This window comes from Acomys russatus, chromosome 26 (genome assembly GCF_903995435.1).
Source record: "Acomys russatus chromosome 26, mAcoRus1.1, whole genome shotgun sequence".
In the NCBI taxonomy this organism is placed as follows: Eukaryota; Metazoa; Chordata; class Mammalia; order Rodentia; family Muridae; genus Acomys; species Acomys russatus.
The window spans coordinates 50,526,560-50,531,368 of record NC_067162.1 but is presented as its reverse complement, the minus strand read 5'-3'; positions in this window follow the sequence as shown (position 1 = coordinate 50,531,368).

Sequence of the window (4,809 nt, the reverse complement as noted above, 5' to 3'; positions counted from 1 at the left end):
TGACCCCCTGACTCAGGTGTCTCAATACAGGCTAAAGCGTGCGCTGTCCCCAAGTCCCTGGCTTCCTTGTCAGCCTTCTTCTCACAGACCATCCACCCCGGACACAAATAATTCAACACACAAGCTGGTGGGGAGCGTTCTGGGTGACGGAGAGTTCTGCGGTCCAGCCTTTGTCCCTGTGTTGGTCTGGCTGTCAGTGTTGCCTGACACGGGTTGGGGTATGAGGTGGAAATCTTAATTCTAGATGAGCCATGAACTTCAAGTCAAAGACTCAGTGTCCCTTTCAGACATTTTCATAGCGAGTTTCTTTTACTAAGCTCATTTTTATTTGGTGCTTTTCCAATGAAAAAATTCATTAGGCAAATTCCTCCGAATAATGCCACTATGATAACTGCATAACGAGGCCAGACATTGTTATCCAATTTCCACAGCTGAATGGGCAAAGAACTTGGGGAATGCCCTGTCAAGGGCACCCTGGGAGGGTGTCCCCAGCCTGCTCCTGTCCTCCTGAATTGCAGCTCCACGGGACACACTGACAAGCCTGCAGGAAGACTGCTTCCCAGACCATGCACTTGGCATTAGCTAAAGAAAAGGGACTTGGTGAGAAACAGCTCTCTTGCCCTCACTTTGGCATCTTTCAAGGACCCTCACGTCACTGGGAAATATGTTTGCCCTTCGCTGAGATCCATATGCACGCAGAGGAACATTCAAGAAGACAGAGAAGGAGAACGCTTCAAAGTGGGGGCTGCGTTTGGAGCGACAAGCTGGGCGTTTGCTGTCTGCTTGGGATAGCAGCAGAAGCCGAAAGAAAATACGTGCCGATGGGTCTTGGCCGAGACCTAGGAGCTAACTATGCACAGTGTTCATATCGCACACATCTTCCTGAGAGAGTGGGCTGAACAACGGACCTGGCGCTTTCGTATGAGGGGCTGAGAAAAAAGAGGGCTTCTGAGCCCTGTGACGTGAAGAGAAGCCTTTCAATGCCCTTAAACGAAACAGACAGAGGGACAATGGGCAATGTGTCCTGGGCCGCTCCATCTTCAGCTCACAGGCCTTTTTGTATTTTAGTATTTTGATACTTAGTGATGGTGTGAAACTCCATTCCCAGAAGCAGAACGCAGAAGTTACCCCTTGGCCGTCTCTCGCCTTGACCATCTCACCTGACTCCTTCTCCTCCTCACCCCTTCTCCCCTCTGCCTATAATCTGTGTGCTATGTTGTTTCTGAGGTAGAACTTGAAACCAAGGAGCCTCGAAGACACTGGTTCCCAACTCATGCTGACTGTGTGTTGTAAGCAGGGGTGCTCTGCCTTGAAGCACCCCACTTTCCTCTCAAGTACAGAAAGGTGCCTGCAGAGGGAAAGGCTTCCTTTCCCTGGGGCTGCAGATTAAAAAGAAACAGGTTATATTAAATCACGGCATCCCATTTTGGCTCCCTGCGGTTTGCCACCAAGATGGTCGCCAACTCTCCTTGTTCTCGGAGGATCAAATCTCTCCTCCCCATATTCTACATACCCAGCTTGCCCAGATTCTGGATTTTTCTTAAAGCAACCAAGAGCAGAGGTGAGATGGAAAAGTGTTGTGTGGGGTTTTTTGTTTATTTTTGTTTGTTTTTTTGATTGAATACTTCCCATTGGAAAAGCATGTGTGGGGATGGACATGTGGACAGGACGGACATATGGACGGGCTGTCGCTGAAATGCTGAAGTGTTTCTTAGGTTTGTAATGGCACTGGGATGCGGATGGCGCCTTGTGCTCAGCTTCTCTTCCTAACACTAGAAGTAAACAGAAGTAACTTATACTACAGCTAGAAAAGCAAAACCGCAGGAAGGCAGGGACAAGGCGCAGTAACCATGGTAACCCAGTACTAAGCACATGGGGAAAACTCATCGCTCCCCCCCACACACCCCTACGCCGTGTGAATGGAAATGGGGCTCGGTCCTATCCACGAAGAAAAAGCAGAAAACCCACTGTGTGGTGAGGCCAACCTTTTGATTAAAAAAATAATAATAATAACTTTCCTGGGTTCCCAGCTTGCCTTGTGGTTCAGTGAATGAAGGCTCTATTGTACCCAATACAGTGTCCCCTCTAAATTAATCATAACAGCTTTGTTCTGCAAGCCTGACCCTGCGAGGAACTAATAAAAAAAAAAAAAGAACCATATTACAAAAGCTGTCTAGGTAGAAAATTAAAATACACTCCACTGTGCTGTGGCATTCGCTGGCTTTTTTTTCTCCTGTGTACGTAAACCCATCGAACTCGAGGGGCAAGGTGGTGTCTCGCTCCGACGAAAATTTTGAACATGCTGAGCTGGGTACATGGTGCAGGCCCAGTGAATGTGTACGGAGGAACAGACACCTCCCCCCGAAAGCCAGGCTATCTCTGAACAAACCAGGAAGACTCCATTTTTCCCCTTGGCATGCATCTGTGTGTGCACGTGTGCATGTGTGTGTGTGTGTGTGTGTGTGTATACATGTTAGTGTGTATACGTGCAAGAGGAAGTCAGATTTCAGTCTTGGATGGCATTCCTCAGGAACTATCTACACTGTTTTTTTGAGACAGGGTCTCTCACAAGACCACAGACAGGGTCTCTCACAAGACCTAGGGCTCCTGGGCTAGGCTGGCCAGCGAGCTCTGGGGATCTGCCTATTGCTCCCTCCCCAGCCCTGAGATTACAAGAACACACTTGGCTTTTTCACACGTGAGCCCTGGGAACCAAATTCGAGTTCCTGTGTTTACAAGGCTGTGCTTTGCAGAGCCATCTCCCCAGAAGCCTGGGTTTTAATGCCACTCTGCTAAATGATAAGTCAAGACCGCTATTACCAAACATTAGCAAATCTCACCATGGCTCGGGCCATCGCTTAGTAACTCTTAGGGACACTTACTGAAGTCTGGGACGAGTAATTTCAGGAGACAGGATTGTATTTCTGATTTAATCTCATAGCTGATCTCCTGCGGTGGCTTAACAGCATGTGAGTAGGAGTGGCTTTGCTTTGGTCAAATAATTTCTGTCAGCTTCCGAAAAATACACACCAAGCCTCTATACACGCCTAAAACTACGAAAAGCAGTTGTGCTTCTAGGGGCAGTACACAAATCCTATTGACTTATGAAAAACAAATGATGATGCCTTTGATACAGTCACCACCATTTTATGAACTTTGTGGAGCTCTGGCTGATGGCATGCAAAGCTTAAAATGGCCCCTAGCCCAGGGAGTGTCTTAAAGGTCCTGTGCACTCTCTATCTGGCACGGGCAGCAACCGTGCCAGGAAACAAGCACAGCTTCTCAGGAATTGCACGCCCTCAGGTCCACGCTGCCAGAAGAGGAAGGTGGGAGCTGTGCTTTGGACTAGACCCTGCACTGAAGGTTTGCGTTCCCTCCCTCACACCCCCAGGCTTTGCTACTGGGAGTTTATTCAGCCTTTAGGAGGTGAGAGGAAGCTGGGTTACTTGGGCTGTGACCCCCGTCTTCTCTACACTGCCTACTTCCTGGGTACCATGAGGTGAGGAGCAGGACCCCCAGGATGCAAAGGCTCAAGGTTACCCAGCCAGCCCACCCCAAACTCAGCATCCCCAAACTGCGAGTCTGGAGAAGCCATCTATTTATTTATTTATTTATTTATTTATTTATTTAAAGCTAGTTCACCCCGGGTGTTTGCTACAGTAATGGAGAACTGCCTGAGAACAGGGCTTGGATCCTTGGCAAAGATGGCCACTGGTGACTGGGGACAAGACATGCAGGGTTTCAGAAAATTCAACTCCTTTGTAAACACACATGCATCATGTAGATTGCCCAGTCCACTCACCCTGAGAGGTGAAGGCAAACAACTAAGGCAGGGGAACCCTGACATCGGAGGACACAGGCAAAGGCCTCTGGTCATAGCTCCTTTGAGATATCCTTGGATGTGGTTCCTTCCGAGTGACTTCCTTTAAAAGATGTGCGACTGTTTCCCTCAAGCACAGATGTGCAGCGAGTTCAATATCTAGAATTAAGAAATGAAGCCCCATTCACTCTTGGCTAGAACCCTTAAGTCACTGTTTGGGTTGTCTTAACACAGCCTGAGGCAATGCCTTGAAATCAGACACATTAGTGTTTCCTTTTCACTGAAGTAGGTGTGTGGTCACTCCAAGTCGACTGATGGTCAGAAGTGGTCTCAGCCCACCTCAGAACAAATTGTGCTGTCAAGTGAAGTCAGGGAGATGGGATTCCCCTGCCAAATGCATTGTGGGAAATTCGTTTACTTCTTAGGTTGCCTGCAGGTCCCTATGTGCTCAGATCCCTCTGTCATCCCACACAACCTCAGCCACATGCCTGGGGGGAAATGATGGGTCTTTGGTCAAGGAATCTTCCAGAGTTACGCAGAGACCACATGACCCTTCAAGCTGTGTCCAGACCATCCTATGCTTCTCAGGGTTGGGAGTTGGGAGGAGGCACAGTCCTTCCTGTATGAAAACATACAGTGTGTGTGTGTGTGTGTGTGTGTGTGTGTGTGTGTGTGTGTGTGTGTGTGTTTAAACATTGAATTGTGTCTCAGAGGTCCAAGGACAAGGTTGTTTCCATCAGTTGCCAGTGATTTGGTGCTGAGGGTGCTGGGAAAGAGAGACTCTGAGTTCACAGCTGGGAGAGAAAGGACTCTCTTTCCTCAGAGGTCAGCAAGCTTTGGGAAGATGACATGGAAGAGGTGCCGACAATTCGAATGGACAGAGAGATTTGGGCCGTGTCCAGTTGTTGCGCTAACAGTGCTCTCTGACGGCTGATGACAGGCTCGGCTCTGATGCCATGGGCCTGACGCTGATGGACTCTAAGTGCTGT